The sequence below is a fragment of the Schistocerca gregaria genome, chromosome 3, assembly GCF_023897955.1.
Source record: "Schistocerca gregaria isolate iqSchGreg1 chromosome 3, iqSchGreg1.2, whole genome shotgun sequence".
In the NCBI taxonomy this organism is placed as follows: domain Eukaryota; kingdom Metazoa; phylum Arthropoda; class Insecta; order Orthoptera; family Acrididae; genus Schistocerca; species Schistocerca gregaria.
Genome location: NC_064922.1, coordinates 201,785,657 through 201,805,614, shown reverse-complemented (window position 1 = coordinate 201,805,614; position 19,958 = coordinate 201,785,657).

Sequence of the window (19,958 nt, the reverse complement as noted above, 5' to 3'; positions counted from 1 at the left end):
TGACATTTAAAACCCACGACTTGATGTTTTGGGTTAAAAATTGTCTTTTCCAGCAACTCAAATTTTGAAATCTTGATATATACACTCCTGGAATTTGAAATAAGAACACCGTGAATTCATTGTCCCAGGAAGGGGAAACTTTATTGACACATTCCTGGGGTCAGATATATCACATGATCACGCTGACAGAACCACAGGCACATAGACACAGGCAACAGAGCATGCACAATGTCGGCACTAGTACAGTGTATATCCACCTTTCGCAGCAATGCAGGCTGCTATTCTCCCATGGAGACGATCGTAGAGATGCTGGATGTAGTCCTGTGGAACGGCTTGTCATGCCATTTCCACCTGGCGCCTCAGTTGGACCAGCGTTCGTGCTGGACGTGCAGACCGCGTGAGACGACGCTTCATCCAGTCCCAAACATGCTCAATGGGGGACAGATCCGGAGATCTTGCTGGCCAGGGTAGCTGACTTACACCTTCTAGAGCACGTTGGGTGGCACGGGATACATGCGGACGTGCATTGTCCTGTTGGAACAGCAAGTTCCCTTGCCGGTCTAGGAATGGTAGAACGATGGGTTCGATGACGGTTTGGATGTACCGTGCACTATTCAGTGTCCCCTCGACGATCACCAGAGGTGTACGGCCAGTGTAGGAGATCGCTCCCCACACCATGATGCCGGGTGTTGGCCCTGTGTGCCTCGGTCGTATGCAGTCCTGATTGTGGCGCTCACCTGCACGGCGCCAAACACGCATACGACCATCATTGACACCAAGGCAGAAGCGACTCTCATCGCTGAAGACGACACGTCTCCATTCGTCCCTCCATTCACGCCTGTCGCGACACCACTGGAGGCGGGCTGCACGATGTTGGGGCGTGAGCGGAAGACGGCCTAACGGTGTGCGGGACCGTAGCCCAGCTTCATGGAGACGGTTGCGAATGGTCCTCGCCGATACCCCAGGAGCAACAGTGTCCCTAATTTGCTGGGAAGTGGCGGTGCGGTCCCCTACGGCACTGCGTAGGATCCTACGGTCTTGGCGTGCATCCGTGCGACGCTGCGGTCCGGTCCCAGGTCGACGGGCACGTGCAGCTTCCGCCGACCACTGGCGACAACATCGATGTACTGTGGAGACCTCACGCCCCACATGTTGAGCAATTCGGCGGTACGTCCACCCGACCTCCCGCATGCCCTCGCATGACCTCGCTCAAAGTCCGTCAACTGCACATACGGTTCACGTCCACGCTGTCGCGGCATGCTACGAGTGTTAAAGACTGCGATGGAGCTCCGTATGCCACGGCAAACTGGCTGACACTGACGGCGGCGGTGCACAAATGCTGCGCAGCTAGCGCCATTCGACGGCCAACACCGCGGTTCCTGGTGTGTCCGCTGTGCCGCGCGTTTGATCATTGCTTGTACAGCCCTCTCGCAGTGTCCGGAGCAAGTATGGTGGGTCTGACACACCGGTGTCAATGTGTTCTTTCTTCCATTTCCAGGAGTGTAGTTGGAGTACTCTTAGTAATCGGTCTGGGATAGTTTTCTACACTATTGTTTCCTAAAATATTCTCCTGTCTCCAGTGTCAAATGATTTGACGTACTAAGTAAGCAGCAGATGTGTTTCTCTGTTAAATTCTACATGATTTTCAATTATATGTCTGATGGAAAATGTGGTGTGAGCAGGGATATTGTTTCTAAACCCAGCTTGGTTTTTAAACAAGGTATTTTTTTAAATATTACTTCGAAAATATATCTAGCGTTGAGTAAAGAAATGCCACTGTAATTTATCACAGTGTTTTCTATGTATAAGAGTTATAATGGCGAATTATAAGGTGTTCGGATTCATTTCCTTATCCAGCGTTTATTGATGAAGAGAAGGGTCTTTGATTTCATAAGACGAGTCACATACTTGTTATTTAACTATTTAAACGTGTAGATACATAGTAATAATACAGAAATAAATTTTGGCGTCCCCTTTCACATGCTATAATTCGTGAATAAGAGAAAACTCGTCTACAATTTGATTTGAATCCTTCACTTTGGGTATTGTAATCCACAATCCGTCTAGTGCATTGACTGGTTTGCATATTGACTTGAAAGGAGATATGCGGTGACTCTTTTGTCCGTTCCCTATTGACCATTTTCTCACGGCAAGATGCAGAGGACGAAATATTGTTTAGATATTATTGAATTGCTAGTACGGAAAGATCGAACTGTGGAGGTCAACTGCAGGAATTTTTCTCCGCCATGTATAACCAGTATGGACGCCACTGCCAGGACCATCTTGTCGATCATCCTGCATTTCCCAATTCATCCGCCTTCTACATGCATACGGTGCATCCGTGTCTTAAATCAGCTAATTACAGCGGAATTACGAATGGACAGACTGTTGTGGAGCGCTACAGTTCTTTTCGAATTATTAGATTGAATACCTCCCATTAGAAAAGCCAGCAATTCAAAAAGAACGTAACACAACTCGTTATGTAGTCTGTACAAATGATTTTGACATCAACATAACTACAAAATTATATTCTAAATGTAAAACACCAATGCAGAACACAACACATTGCGAGTTATGTCTAACTGTAGAAGCATTACCGACATAGAAAATAAGATACGTACCAGTAGTGTACCTTGGCAGAATCTCCAACACAATTAATGCATTTTTTAAAGCCACAAATAATGTACTAGCCTTTCGAACCAATAACAAGCTTCCAATAAAATTACGTTGCGACACCACTACAACATCGAAATATGATAACCCAGGCGTATATAAAATCACATGAGGCACCTGTAATAGCCTTTACACTGGAAAAAGAGGAAAATTTTTTTAACGTGAGATATAAAGAACACATTAGAGAGAGCGATTGTAGTTAGTAGACCTTATTTCTACACTTGAAAAATAAAATCACACTGCTGATACGATAGAAAATGCACTGCATATTCTGCACAGAATACCAAACAGTTATGCAAAGAACATTTTGAGGGATCGGAAATCTATTTTAAAGAAACATACAGAATTTAGACATTAGTACCTTAAAAACTTTATTGAACTTTTAGAACACGAAAATGGCCGAATCGGAAGTGGCATATGCAACAACCAAAGACAATCGTAATAAATTTTAGTTAATAAAATAATTTCGCTGTCCATCTGCACAGTCTTTGTAAACATGTAGCGTCATAAGTGTGGAACTGTCAAACTGCTGTCACCACGTAATTAACATTTTATTTTCAACATCTTGACATCATTTACGATCTTATTAAAGCAATGACAGTTATAAAACAGTCCACTAACGACGCAATATGGACGTTACATCAATCTAGACGAGAGTACAAGAAAGTTACTTTAATGTGAGTGACTTTGGCGTCCACACCTCTTCTCACAAAAATTGTTATTCGGTTACTTGCAAATGGCGATAAAGCGAAAACAGTCTGTCGTAAATAAAGACTACTTGTTATAAGCAGCTATTTGGTGTATCTACTCTAATAAACATATAGATAACTTTACAGCACCAGTGGGATACTTTAACCTACAATTCCCAGACTGAATGTACAAGCAGAACATCATTTTCTAACTGATTGGCCAAAATAGTCTGTATATTTCAGTAGGGGGTAATGTGTTTAAACTTACAACGACACGAAGCAAAACAATGTATGAGAGGTTCAATAAACAGCTTTCAAACAGTTGAGCAGTAGCAATCTCAAAGCATATATTTCACTGCGCAGAAGCACGTGTCCTGCGAAAGTAATCATGGAACATTCTTTACCTTATAGTGCCAATATAACCTCACCACAAGAACTGAACTTCATGACAGAAAATAAATTATGCTGATCTCACTCAATTCCCTATGCCTTGTAGTACCTGCTCGACAGTACAGACATTTCTATTTCTAGGACAGAGGCAACTTTCTTCTCCACATCAGAACACGGCACAAAGCCTCCTTCGCTTCTCTATCCAGAATCAGAACAAAAATGTGACAGAACAGTTCTAATGGGTGAGTCTCCTCAAACCAGCAAACTCACGTGGCTAACAGGCCCCGAATGAATTGTGTTGCACCCGAGAGACTTAAAACTGTGACAAAGAGATTACTACAGAGCTTGTACCAACTGACATAGAAAACAAAACGTAACGAGAGAAAAATGAAAGTGCTAAATGAACATACAACTTTCAATCTTGCAAATTCTCTTTCAATAGACTATGCATCCCATTCACTTCTTTTCCAAGTTCTTTGGTGTCCCTGACAGTATTAGTGTCGCAGACAAACCTCAATTTTTTTTCTTTTTCCTGAACTTCCATTTCCTGTCAAAATTTCTCCTTTGCTTCATATACACTACTGGCCATTAAAATTGTTACACCAAGAAGAAATGCAGATGATAAACGGGTATTCATTGGACAAATATATTATACCAGAACTGACATGTGACTACATTTCCAAGCAATTTGTGTGCATAGATCCGGAGAAATCAGTACCCAGAACAACCATCTCTGGCCGTAATAACGGCCTTGATACGCCTGGGCATGAGTCAAACAGAGCTTGGATTGCGTGTACAGGTACAGCTGCCCATGCAGTTTCAACACGATACCACAGTTCATCAAGAGTAGTGACTGGCGTATTATGACGAGACAGTTGCTCGGCCACCATTGACCAGACGTTTTCAATTGGTGAGAGATCTGGAGAATGTGCTACGCAGGGCAGCAGTCAAACACTTTCTGCGTCCAGAAAGGCCCGTGCAAGACTTTCAACATGCGGTCGTGCATTATCCTGCTGAAATGTAGGGTTCCGCAAGGATCGAATGAAGAGTAGAGCCACAGGTCGTACCACAACTGAAATGTAACGTCCACTGTTGAAAGTGCCGTCAATGAGAACAAAAGGTGACCGAGACGTGTAACCAATGGCACTCCATACCATCACGCCGGGTGAAACGCCAGTATGGCGGTGACGAATACACGCTTCCGATTAGCGTTCACCGCGATGTCGCCAAACACGGATGCGACCATCATGATGCTGTAAACAGAACCTGGATTCATCCGAAAAAATGACGTTTTGCCATTTGTGCACCCAGGTTCGTCTTTGAGTACAGCATCGCAGGAGCTTCTGTCTGTGATGCAGCGGCACGGGTAACCGCAGCCATGGTCTTTGAGCTGATAGTCCATGCTGCTGCAAACGTCGTCGAATTGTTTATTCAGATGGTTGTTGTCTTGCAAACGTCCCCATCTGTTGATTCAGGGATCGAGGCGTGGCTCGACGTTCCGTTACAGCCATGCGGATGAGATGCCTGTCATCTCGATTGATAGTGATACGAGTCCGTGGAGATCCAGCACGGCGTTCCGTATTACCCTCCTGAACCCACCGATTCCATATTCTGCTAACAGTCATTGGATCTCGAACAATGTGAGCAGCAATGTCACAATACGATAAACCGCAATTGCGGTAGGCTACAATCCTACCTTTATCAAAGTCGAAAACGTGATAGTACGCATTTCTCCTCCTTACACGAGGCATCACAACAACGTTTCAACAGGCGGTCAACTGCTGTTTTTGTATGGAAATAGGTTGGAAACTTTCTAATGTCAGCACGTTGTAGGTGTCGCTACCGGCGCCAACCTTGTGTGAATGCTCTGAAAAGCTGATCATTTGCATATCACACCATCGTTTACCTGTCGGTTAAATTTCTAGTCTGTAGCACGTCATCTTCGTGGTGCTGCAATTTTAATGGCCAGTAGTGTAGTACTAAATTATAAGTGCTTACGAGACGTGTCTCAGACAGGGAAGACATCTTTGTCGCAGCCAACGTTTATCATACTACGTCACGAGTCCACGAGGTGACACGCACACGCAGTACAGAGGTAAGTACATTTTGCAGGGTGGTGCTCGAGCATAGAGGCGGTGCACGAACAAAAAGTAAGCAGTGTCTCTCTAAAAAATGGTTCAAATGGCTCTGAGCACTATGGGACTTAACATCGATGGTCATCAGTCCCCTTGAACTTAGAACTACTTAAACCTAACTAACCTAAGGACATCACACAACACCCAGCCATCACGAGGCAGAGAAAATCGCTGACCCCGCCGGGAATCGAACCCGGGAACCCTGGCATGGGAAGCGAGAACGCTACCACACAAACACGAGATGAGGGCTGTGTCTTTCTAGCTCGCCATCTAGACTGAGGTGCGAAAAGTTACGGGATACCTCCCAATATCGTGTCAGACCTTCTTTTGCCCAGTGTAGTGGAGCAACTTGGCTTGGCATGGACTTAAGTCGTTTGAAGTACCCTGCAGAAATATTCAGCCATGCTCCCTTTACAGCCTTCCCTGCTAAAGTGTTGCCGGTACAGGATTTTAGGCACGAACTGACCTCTCGATAGCGTCTCATAAGTATAAATGTGCAATGCGATTCATGTTGGGTGATCTAGGTGGCCAAATCATTCGCTCGAATTGTCCAGAATGTTCTTAAAACCAGTCGTGGGCAACTGTGGCCCGATGACTTAGCGCATTATCATCCATAAAATGAATGGCTGCAAATGGTCTCCAGGTAGCCAAACATACGAGTGTGATTGGACACTTTTAAGAATGAATCCGCTACTGCTTACTAGCTTGGCTGGCAGTTAGACGGAGGGTGAGGAGTGAGTCATTGCCTTGTCCTTGAAAGTTCTCTGTCAGAGAACTCCGTTTCCGTTAATCAGTTCATTGTGGTAACTGGTTGAGTGCGGGTGTGTTAGGACTTGTTGCCGGATTCTGTCTGCGTGAAAATAGACGTAAAAACGGAGCAAAGAGTTTGTGTGAAATTTTGTTTTAAAACCGAGAAATCCGCTGCTGAGACTTAAGAACTATTAAAACAGCTTTTGAAGATAATTGGATGAGCAAATCAAATGTTTTTGTCTGGTTCAACATATTTAAAAATGTCCGCGAATCATTTGTGGTTGAATCACGGTCCGGCTGTCCTTCCAACTCAAAAACGAACGAATATGTTGCGAAAGTTTGCGACTTAGTGTTCTCTGATCGTAGACTTATCATTACGGAGATGGCTGATGAACTTTAATTAAGTTTATATGCAGTTCAGGTAATTTTAACTGAAGATCTGAACATTCGTCGAGTGTCCGCAAAATTCATTCCAGAAGCGTTATCAAGTGACCAGAGGCAATACCGACTTGAAGTGTGCCAAGAACTGATTAATCGGACTACAAATAACCCCAGATTTGTTAAATAGGGTAATTGCAGGCGATGAAAAGTGGGTATATGGATATTACCCTGAAACCAAAGTGCAGTCTTTTCAATGAAAAACTCCAGGTTCACCACGACCGAAAAAATCAGTGCAAAGTCGGTCGAAGGTGAAGACAATGTTGGTGATTTTTTTCGATTCTACCGGTACTGTGCATCACGAATTTACCCCTGTAGGACAGACAATTAACTAGAAATACTAACAATGTGTCCTTGAGCGTTTGCGTGAAAAGGTGCACAAGAAAAGGCCTGCATTGTGGAAAGACAGGGAATTGGGTGCTACACCATGACAATGCTCTGGCTCATCGTGCCTTCTCCATCACTGAATTTTTGACCAAAGTCAAAATTCCTGTGCTTCAACAAACGCCACATTCCCCTGATTTGGCTCCTGCGGATTTCTACCTGAAATTTTCACTGAAAGGGAAACGATTTGACTCGTCTGAAGACATCCAGGCAAATATGGTGATCGTCCTTGACACACTTTAGGAAAAAAAATCCAGAAATGTTCCGAAATGTGGAAACATCGTTGGAGTCGGTGTTTTCAATCAGAAGGGGTTGCAGTGTTGCTAGAAAAGACACTCGCGTCAGTTGCCTACTGCGGAGGCCCATTAACGCCAAATTTCATCCAATGTCCTAACGAATATGTTCGTAGTATGTCCGACATTGATTTCTGCTGTTACTTCACACAATGTTGCTTGTCCGTTAGCACTGTCAATTCCACGCATACGCTGCTGCTCCGCTCGTTAAGAGAAGGATATCGGTCACTGCTTTGCCCATGGTGAGAGTTATTGCCTAAATTTTGGTATTCTCGGCACACTCTTGACGCTGTGGATCACAGAATACTAAATTCCCTAACGATTTCTGACATAGAATGTCTCATGTGTCTATCTCCAACTACCGTTTAACGTTCAAAGTCTGTTAATCGTCGCCACGCGGACACAGTGACGGCGGAGGCATTTTCACAGGTCTTTCTTGAGTGCAAATGACAGCTCCACCAGTGTGCTACCCTTTTATAACATGTGCGCGATACCAACACTATACGTAAATGTGCATATCACTATCACATGACTTTGCGAATACACACACACACACACACACACACACACACACACACACACACACACACACACACACACACACACACACACAACAAACAAACAGTCAAATATATGTGTCACTTCGGTTAAAGATCAGTTCTGAAAGCTAAACAGAAACTAAAATTAATATCAGGGTAATGCGTTAAGTTAGTGTAAGATTAGTTTTTGGAAAGCGACGATAAGAAAACAGTGGAGAGATTCTGAAATGAGACTGAGCTCTTTGTTGCAGAACCACAGTGCCAATACAACCTGGACTGGTTCCTACGGCACTATTACTATTCGCATTTCTTATGATATGCACTTAATTAGAGATAACTAGTATGGCGAAGGACAATTACACGAGTAGCGAAAATTGTCATCACAGTCATAACCGTTCTACAAATAGTTGGGCGTTTTCACCTCAGGACAAGAAGAACACTTCAGTGAGTGTTACAAATAAAACTGTTGTGAAACATCCATCAAATAATAACTGCCATGGTATTAACTTTGAAAATATCGTAATGCTTTCTGCCAATCCTCTACATTCGTCTATAGCTCGTTGTTTGTCCCAAGAAGAGGTTGTCTTCATTGCCAGCAGTTCATCGAACGGAGATGAAACTCAGGACATGACAATTATGGGCTGTGTTGTGGGTGATCAAACACTTCCCATCAAAATCGCTTCAGGAGGTCTTCAGCGTCCCTGCAGAATGCGGCGGAGAATTGTCATGAATAAGGAAACGCATAACAGTTGTGTTATGTGGGCTGCACGACATCAGGTGAAATTTCTCATTGCCTCATACTTGGCGGGCAACACTATTTTATACCAATCGTTACGAGCTCACTGTACATTCAGAACTGAAAAAAGCGACATGCCGCCATCAATGGCCGTATTAGAGACAATACCCAAAAATATGTAAAATTTCTTCATCGGATTTTCATAGTGGCTTCCATTTTGCTACTGATTGGTACACCAAATAGCCCTCCTATATATCTTTAACAAGAGTGTTTTGAATAAAAGTCAACGGTGTTGTTGTTGTGGTCTTCAGAGACTGGTTTGATGCAGCTATGCATGCTACTACATCCTATGCAAGCTTCTTCATCTCCGACTAACTACTGCAGCCTGCATCATTCTGAATCTGTTCAGTGTATTCATGCCTTAGCCTCCCTCTACGATTTTTACCCTATGCACTTATCTCCAAAACTAAATTGATCTCTTGATGACTTAGAATATGCCCTACCGACCGATACCTTCTTCTAATCAAGTTATGCCACTAATTCCTCTTCTCCCCCATTCTATTCAGTACCTCCTCATTAATTACGTGATCTACCCATCAGATCTTTAGCATTCTTCTGTGGCACCACATTTCGAAAGCTTCTATCCTCTTCTTGTCTAAAGTATTTATCGTCCATGTTTCACTTCCTTACATTGATACACTCTATACCAATACTTTCAGAAAAGACTTCCTGACACTTAAATCTGTGTCTGATATCATCAAATTTCTCTTCTTCAGAAACGCTTTCCTTGCCATTGCCAGTCTACATTTTATATCCTCTCTACTTCGACCATCATCAGTTCTTTTGCTTCCACCAAATAGCAAAACTCATTTACTACTTTACGTTTCTCATTTCCTAATCTAGTTCCCTCAGCATCACCCGATTCAATTCGACTACAATCCATTATCCTCGTTTTCTGTTGTTGATTTTTATCTTCCATCCCCCTTTCAAATCACTGTCCATTCTGTTCAACGGCTCTACTAGGTCCTTTCCTATCTATGAGAGAATTACTATGTTGTCAGCAAACCTCAAACTTTTTATTTCTTGTCCTTGGATTTTAATTCCTATTCCAATTATTTTTCCTTTACTACTTGTTCAATATACAGATTGAATAACGACGGAGATAGGCCACAACCCTATCTCACTCCCTTCTCAACCACTGATTCCCTTTCGTGCCCACCGACTCTTATAACTGCCATCTGGTTTCTGTACAAATTGTAAATAGCCTTTCGGTCCCTGTATTTTACCTCTGCCACCTTTAGAATTTGAAAGAATTCCAGTCGACATTGTCAAAAGCTTTCTCTAAGTCTACAAATGCTAGAAACGTAGGTTTGCCTTTCCGTAATCTTTCTTCTAAGATAAGTCGTAAGGTAAGTATGGCCTCACGTGTTCCAACATTTCTACGGAATCCAAACTGATCTTCCCCGAGGTCAGCTTCTACCAGTTTTTCTATTCGTCTGTAAAGAATTCGTGTTAGCGACTGCTACGGTCGCAGGTTCGAATCGTGCCTCGGGCATGGATGTGTGTGATGTCTTTAGGTTAGATAGGTTTAAGTAGTTCTAAGTTCTAGGGGACTGATGACCACAGATGTTAAGTTCCATAGTACTCAGAGCAATTTGAACCATTTTGAGAATTCGTGTTAGCATTTTGCAGTCATGTTTTATTAAGCTGACAGTTCGGTAATTTTCACACCTGTCACTTGCTTTCATAGGGACGGGAACTATTATATTCTACGTGAAATCTGAGGTTACTTCGCCTGTGTCATATATCTTACTCACCAGATTCTTGAGTTTTGTAATGGCTGGCTCTCCCAAGGCCATCAGCAGTTCTAATGGAATGTTGTCTACTCCTGGGGCCTTGTTTCGACTTGGGTCTTCCAGTACTCTGTCAACCTCTACACGCAGTATGATATCTCCCATTTCATATTCGTTTACATCCTCTTCCATTTCCATTGTATTCCCCTCAACTACATCGTCCTTGTATAGAGCCACTATGTACTTCCACCTTTCTGCCTTCCCTTCTTTGCTTAGAACTGGTTTTACATCTGAGATCTTGATATTCATACAAGTGGCTGTCTTTTCTCCAAAGGTCTCTTTAATTTTCCTGTAGGCAATATCTATCTTCCTCCTCGTGAGATAAGCCTCTACATCCCTACATTTGTCCTATAGCTATCCCTGCTTAGCCATTTTGCACTTCCAGTCGATCTAATTTTTGAAACGTTTGCTTCCTTTTTGCCTGCTTCATTCACTGTATTTTTATATTTTCTCCTTTCGTCAATTAAATTCAATATTTCTTCTCTTATCCAAGGATTTCTACTAGCTCTCGTCTTTTTATCTATGTATCCTCTACTACCTTCCTATTTTATCTCTCAAAGCTACCCATTCTTCTGCTATTGTATTTCTTTCCCCCATTCTTGTCAATCGTTCCCTAATGCTCTCCCTCAAACTCTCTATAACCTCTGGTTATTTCAGTTTATCCGGGTCCCATCTCCTTAATGCCCTCCTTTTTGCAGTTTCTTCAGTTTTAATCTACTGTGGCCAGAGTCCACATCTGCCCCTTGAAATGTCTTACAATTTAAAACCTGGTTCCTAAATATCTGTCTAACCATTATACAATCCATCTGAAACCTTCCTGTGTCTCGACGTCCCTTCCATGTATACAGCCTTCTTTCATGATTCTTAAACAAAGTGTTAGCTATTATTAGGCTATGCTCTGTGCAAAATTCTACCAGGCAACTTCCTCGTTCATTCCTTACCCCCATTCCATATTCACCTACTACTTTTCCTTCTCTTTTTTTCGGACTATTGAATTCCAATCCCCCATCACTATTAAATGTTCGTCTCCCTTCACTATCTGAATAATTTCTTTTATGACCGTCATCTATGGAGCTAGTTGGCATATAAACTTGTACTACTATGGTAGGCATGGGCTTCGTGTGTATCTTTGCTACAATTATGCGTTCACTATGCTGTTCGTAGTAGCTTACCTACTGTCATATTTTTTATAAATATTAAACCTACCCGTGTATTACCCCTATTTGATTTTGTATCTATAGCCCTGTATTCACCTGAGCAGAAGTCTTGTTCCTCCTGCCACTGGACTTCACTAATTCCCACTACATCTAGCTTTAGCCTATCGATTTCCCTTTTTAAGTTTTCTAACCTACCTGTCCAATTAAGGGATCTGACATTCCACTCTCCGACCCGTAGAACGCCAGCTTTCTTTCTCCTAATAACAGCGTCCTCCTGAGTAGTCCCCGCCCGGAGGTCCGAATGGGTGACTATTTTACCTCATCATTTAGCCATACAATAAAGCTGCATGCCGTCGGGAAAAATTACGGCTGTAGTTTCCCCTTTTTTCAGGCGTTGGCAGTACCAGCACGGCAAGGTCATTTTGGTTAATGTTACAAGGATAGATCAGTGATTCATTCACACTGTTGCCCCTGCAACAGCTGAAAAGGCTGCTGTCCCTGTTCAGGAACCAGACGTTTTTTTGGTACCTCAACAGATACCCCTCCTTTGTGGTTGCACCTATGGTACCGCTATCTGTATCACTGAGGCACGCAAGCTTCTCCAACAACGGAAAGGTCCATGGTTTATGGGAGGAGGAAGTCAACGATACTGAATTAAATTTGAACTTTTATACTTTTTTTGGGTGGCCATAAAGTATAAATCCCCACGTTGTACACACTTCGGAAAGTGCGTTGGTTTTGCTAAGATTATGCAGAAAGATGTTTCCAGACTCTGGACAATATTTCTACATGAGTACCTATTTAAGAAATGTGTTGTTAACAGAAGCTAACATTATTTATCGGAATTTGCTTTTTTATATTTGGCGTAACGTACCCCCCCCCCCCCCGCCCCCTCTTCTAGTATAGGTTATGAAAATTGCGTTGGTATTGCTAGGGTTAACAAAAAGGAACTTGATTTCCGAGAAGAGACTAGAATCACATCCGTTCCACAGGAATATAAACTCACCTCAGCACATGATTAAAAGGTGTATACGACATTCCAGTGAAGGGCAGCTAATTTACAAGAGAGAACTTACGTCTAAAAGAAAAAATAAACACAAGGAATTACAGGTAACACTGCAGAAAACGAAATAAATGAGTAGTCGTTCAAAATGGGATATACTGGGCGTGTCCTCCAGGTGTTACACGTATGCCAGTGACATCAAACATCACAAAATAAACAGAATATTGGCATATTATTTACATTTATCCAACAAGTTGAAAGTAAGTAATTGGTAAGACTACTATTAACATTGACAGTCATATATCCTATAATTATGTGAGTTCCTCTGAAGAAAGGAATAACCACACATGCGTAATATGTCATGAATTTTTGAAGATTTTTTTATAAGAGATGAAATGGTCTATGAGAGCCTGCATTGTATATTGAGGTGGCAAAAGTCATGAGATACCTCCTACTATCGTTCGGAACTCCTTTTCGCCCCTGTAGTGCAGCAGTTCGATGTGGAATGAACTCAACAAGTGGTTGTAAGTTCCCTGCAGAAGTATTGAGCTATGCTGGCTCCTCAGCCGTCCATGACGGCGAAAGTGTTGAAGGTCGATCATGTCGTTTAAATGTTTGATGGGATTGACGCCCGGCGATTTGAGTGTCTAAATCATTCGCTCGAAATGTCCAGGATAATCTTCAGATCAATGGCGAACAACAATGGCCTGGTAATATGGCGCCTTGTCATCCACAAAAAATTCTATCGTTGTTCGGGGATATGAAGCGCATCAATGCCTGCGACTGGCGTCCAGGTAGCCGAATAGAACCATTTCCATTCAATGATGGGTTCAGTTGGATCAGAGTACCTAGTCCATTCTATGCAAACCCAGTTCACACTTAGGGACCGATGACATCAGTTTGGTCGCATAGGAACTTACCACCAAAGTTCACACCATTGTGGAAGCACCATCAGCTTGCACGGTACCTTGCTGACAACCTAGGTCCTTAGGTTCGTGCAGTCTGCGCCACACTTGAACCCTACGATCAGCTGTTACCAATTGAAATCGGGACTCATTTGGCCAGGACATGATTTTTCAGTCGTCCAGTGTCCAATTGAGGTGGTGAGGAGTCCAGTAGAGGCTCTACAGGCGATGTCGCCCTGTTTGCAAAGGCACTCGTGTCGGTCGTCTGCTACCATAGCCTATTAACTCCAGATTTCGCCGCACTGCCCCAACGGTCAAGTTCGTCTTACGTCCCACATTGATTTTTGCGGTTACTTATCGCAGTGTTGCTTGCAGTTAGCACTGACAGCTCTGTCGCTAAGTGAAGGTCGCCTTATGCATCTAGCTCCAACTTCGATACTGCGTTCAGAGTCTGTTACTTCCCGCCGTGGAGCCATAATGACATCGGCAACCTTTTCGCATGAATCACCTGAGTAGCACTGAATGGTCCGCCAATACACAGCTCCTTTGACCTTGTCTACGCGATACTACTTGTGTACATCTGTATATGTTGTATGTTAACCGGGGACCTTGAAACGACGGAGATGTTCCGTCCCCGCCACAGCTGCAGTGGTCCACAACCCCACTACGACTACCGCAGTCCACTTCACTCCTCCGCCGCTCCTCACCCAACCCACGGTTTATTGTGCGGTTCGGCCCCCTAGCCTTACACTCTACTTACTCTATCTTAAACGAACTTACGCTAGGGACAACACGTACACCCATACGAGAGGGAGGACTCGGACCTCCGACGAACAGGGGGCGCGCGAACTGTGGCAAGACGCCTCATACCACGTGACTACCCCGCGCGGCAAACATTTCCAAATTAACGGCTTCTTGATGATTCAGGTTGTGTCCTATCAGCAAACTATTCCATCCTTAAGCAAAGTTGTGTCATGAAGTTATTTTCTCAACTGTTTGTCTTCATTAGATATCCATTCTATCTATCCATTCCACAACACCTCAAAAGCTTCTATTTACATTAATATGTGTAGTTTATCGTTCACGGCACACTTAGTTTTAAGACTAAAGTCCAGACACATACTATCAGAGAAGACATCCTAATTTTTAAATTAAAATTGCATATTGCTATATTTCTATTTTTCAGAAACGCTCTTCTTGCTATTGTCATTCTGCATATTATAGTCTCTCTGCTCTGACAACCATGGGCTATTTTGCTATCCAAATAATAAAACGAAAGGAGGAAGAGGATTTTGGGGGTCTAAAAACCCCCTCCCCCAAATATTCTAAGTAAAAGCCACAGGGACTGGACAAAATATGGAGATACCAAAAACACACTACATTGCCATAACTATTCGTCGCGTACTGGATAAATGCGGGTCTTGTATGGTTTTCAGGTGGATCTTACACCATCTCCATATAAAATAGTGGTAAGATCAGGTAATGATGATGTAGGTGGATAGCGATAGCACACCTTGTTGTCGTAGACCTCAAAGTCCCAATAGAGATCTGATGACTGTGGTGGCTAGGTGAGATACGACACTTCATCCTCGTGCTGACAAAACCTATCCCGGACTATGCAAGCTGCGTGAACACAGGCCCTGGCTCCTGGGAACACAGCATCACAATTTTTGAACAAACATTGTAACATGGGATGAACCTGAACAACGAAAATGGTCAGATAACTCTTGGCAGTAAAGCTATGTTGCAGAATAAAGATGGACCTAAGGAATGGCACGATAACGGCGAAATCATCACCAAATTGCCGCCATCTTCCACTCTTGCAACGCAAACTAGGCCAGAATTTGGAAACAGCGTGAAACAAGAATCATCGGAGCCACTGATATTCTTCCATTGCCCCGTAGTCCAGGCCTTATGCATTCAGCACCACGCTTTCATGTTAGAGGCATATGCATCGCTGATGAGTGATCTTGGAATCCCAGCTCGCCCTGAAATTGCCAACTTATTGAGCTCCCTTTCTGTTGTTTTGTTGCGAGAAGGGCGTTCGGTTCTGCAGTCAGTTTTGTAGCTATCGTCATCTTATTTTTCGTCAAATCCTTTTCAATGACCGTCTGTCACGATCTCTCAACACACATTTCCGTCCGCGACGTGACTTATCAGATGATGTTTTCCCGCTTTGCTTGTATGTGGTATGAAACAACAAACGTTTCCGCTACCTTGGTTATGGAAGCAGCCACCACAAGAGGGCCAACAAACTGCCCACGTTCGAATGCACTGAGCTCCTACACACCTTAATGCACTCACAACTACACACAACACTGTTCTGACCACTGTTGACATTCGAAGCGTATTGAGGGCACTTCCCATGTGTCGTACGTGGTCAGGTACAAGAGCACAATCTGCAGGCTTTGACAGAATATACATTTATGTTCAAGCATGCATGTCTCGCTGTTTTTCCCCTATTTTTTTTCACTCCCCTGTAGAATAAACATTACTGCAGGTATTTGCTTCGCATGGAGGCGGAAACAGACCATTTAAACTCTCGGCCCTCCGTGTTCTCTCATTCACAGTATATAGCACAGCTCCTAAAGTACACCTAAAGGAAAGAGTCGGTCGCAGTGTCTATCTGACGACAAGTAGCTGATCGATGGCTGTACTCGCTCCCTATTGACCTAAATTTCTAATATCCTATGTTCCCTATTAAAGATGCAACGCCGTGAGATCATTCATTATGCGAAATTTTTTCACGTTAGTGAGTTCCCTAGAACCATGTCTTTACGTGTACTGTAGTTAAACGAAGGAAAGCTTTTGAAAGTATTGTTGTTGTTGTGGTCTTCAGCCCTAAGACTGGTTTTATGCAGCTCTCCACACCACTCTCCACTCCATCTCCGAGTAAGTGCCTCAACCTACATTTTTCTGAATCTGCTTACTGTGTTTCACCCCCTGGTCACCCTCTACGATTTTTACCCTGCCCTCCCCCCACCACACACACACTTCCATCCAGTACTATGAGTAAACTGGTGATCCCTTGATGTCTCAGAATGTGTGCTATCAGCTGGTCCCTTCTTTTGGTCAACGTATGCCACAAATTTCTTGTCTCACCAATTCCTTTCAGTACTTCCTTATCACTTACATGATCGACCCATCTAATCTTCAGCATTCCACTGTAGCATCACATTTTGAAAGTTTCTGCTCTCTTTTTATCTAAACTCTTTATCGTCTACGCTTCACATTCATACATGGCTACACTCCTGACAAATATATTCAGCAAGGACTCTCTGACAAATAAATCAGTATTCCATATTAACAGATTTCTCTTCTTCAGAAAAGTTTTTCCTGGCATTGCCAGTTTACGTTTTATATCCCATCTACTTCGGCCGTCATCAGTTGTTTTGCTGCCCAAACATCAAAACCCATTTACTGCTTTGAGTGTCTCATTTCTTTATTTAATTCCATAAGCATCATCTGATTTAATTCGGCTACATTCTGTTATCACTGTTTTGCTTTTGTTGACTTTCCTCTTACATGCTCCTCTCAAAGACACTGTCCATTCCGTTCAACTGCTCTTCCAACTTCTTTGTGGTCTTTGACAGAAATACAATGTCATCGGCAAAAGTCAAAGTTTTTACTTCTTCTCCCTGAACTTGCATTCCTACTCCCAATTTTGCTTCAGTTACCTTTACTGATTGTTTAACATACAGATTAAATAACGTTGGGGAAAGGCTACAACTCTGTCTCACTCCCTTCTCAACCGCTGCTTCCATGTTTGACCCTCAACTATTACTGCTACCGTCTGGTTTGGATTGGGTTGTTTTGGGGAAGGAGACCAGACAGCGAGGTCATCGGTCTCATCGGATTAGCGAAGGATGGAGAAGGAAGTCGGCCGTGCCCTTTGAAAGGAACCATCCCGGCATTTGCCTGGAGTGATTTAGGGAAATCACGGAAAACCTAAACCAGGATGGCCGGTCGCGGGATTGAACCGTAGTCCTCCCGAACCGTCTGGTTTCTATACAAATTGTAAATAGCCTTTCGTCCCCTGTATTTTAACTCTGCTACTTTCAGAATTTCAAAGAGAATATTCCAGTCAACATTGTCAAAAGTTTCCTTTAGGTCTACAAATACTATAAACTTAGGTTTGTGTTTCCTTAACCTATCTGCTAAGATACGTCGAAGGGTCATTATTGCCTTTTGTACTCTTTGGATTCCAAACTGATCTTCCCCGAGGTTTGCAACCAGGACTCATTAAACTGATTGTTCAGTAATCAATAGTACTGACGAAATGTGGTCTACTCGCGGCGCCTTGTTTCGACTTAAATCCTTTAGAGCTCTATCAAATTCTTCTCGGAGTATCATATTTCCGATATGATCTTCATATATGTCCACTTCCCTTTCTATAATGTTCCTTTGTTGTTCATCTCTCTTCTATTTACTCTCTATATAATCCTTCCACCTTTCAATTTTCCCTTCTTTGCTTGGGACTGGTTTACCCTCGGAGCTCTCGATATTCACACAGCTGCACCTGTGGTTTCTATACTTCCTCAAGTGAAATGTGGTTCTAAATCCTTACATTTGTCCTCTAGCTATTCCTGTTTAGCTATTGTGTGATTCCTGTCAATCTCATTGTTTAGACTTTTGTATTCCCTTCCACCTGCTTCATTTGCTGCAATTTTAAATTTCTTCCTTTCATCATTTAAATTCAATATGTCTTGTGTTATCCAAGGATTTCTATCAGGCCTTATCTCTTTATATATTTGTTACTATTTCATCTCTTAAAGCTACCTGTTCGTCTTCTAATGTATTCCTTTCTTCCGTTCTAGTCAACCGATGACTGATGTTTCATCTGTATCTCTGAACAATCTCTTTTCCTTTCAACTTATCCAGGTGCCATCTTCTTAATTCCCTAATTTTTTCCAATTTCTTCAGTTAATCTACAGCTCATAATCAGTAAGTTGTGGTCAGAGTCCACATGTGCCTTCGAAATGCCTTACAATTTAAAATCTTCTCATAACGATTAGAGACGTCCTCTCGCTGCCCCCTCCCTCCCCCGGCCCTCCATACACACACAAACACACACACACACACACACACACACACACACATACATACATACATACATTCTCTTTTTATTTTACGGTTGCGTAACAGAAAACAATGCTATTTTCTGTCGCAGTTTTTCACGGTTACTCATCACTAATGGGAAAGTACGAATATCGTCCAAAATACAAATGTACCTCTTATTAGTATTCATACCAAGATCTAGATTAGCACATTTTTCATTTCATCCTTTACATACGGTACGAAAACTTATGTCGGTTTTTGTTTCCTCTGCTTCAGTTAGCTGTTCAGAAGCCAAAGTATCTTTCTCTTGTGATATTTGTTTTACATGTTTCTTATCTGAAACCGACTGGACAAGAGAGCAGGAAGGTTGGTTACTTGCGGATGTTGGACGTTCTGATGTATCATGAGGCTGAACTTCCAGTAACACATCTTTTTTATGACTTTTCAACAATTTTGTAGTACTCTGAAGTCTCGTAGCTACTTTTTTTTAATTTGACTTTTTGCAGCTTTCTTTTTAAATTTCGACATTTATGTTCACAGTTCCTCATCTTAACTTGTTGTTGTGTTATGTAATCTGAAATGAAGTAATATATGCCAGCTAAAACATATTTCTTTATAATATTAGTTGGTATTTCTCAAATTGGGTTGTTAGTAAAGGTTACTCTTATCGTACCTCGTTCAGGGATAATTTGACATATGTTGTGGTTGGCTGGAGAGCCAACACAGGGTTACTAAAGGAGGCCGAATTGCACGTGTTTTATCTCACGCAGGCTGGCGTGAGGTCTGGAACATGACAAGGGAATTAGAATCGAGAAAAACGGACGTAGCTGGTGGAATATTTAACTTTAATCCATTAATGACGAACGTTGCTCTTGACGGTACATGATTTACAATATCAATAGAAACTGATCATGGCGCCTTGCTAGGTCGTAGCAAATAACGTAGCTGAAGGCTT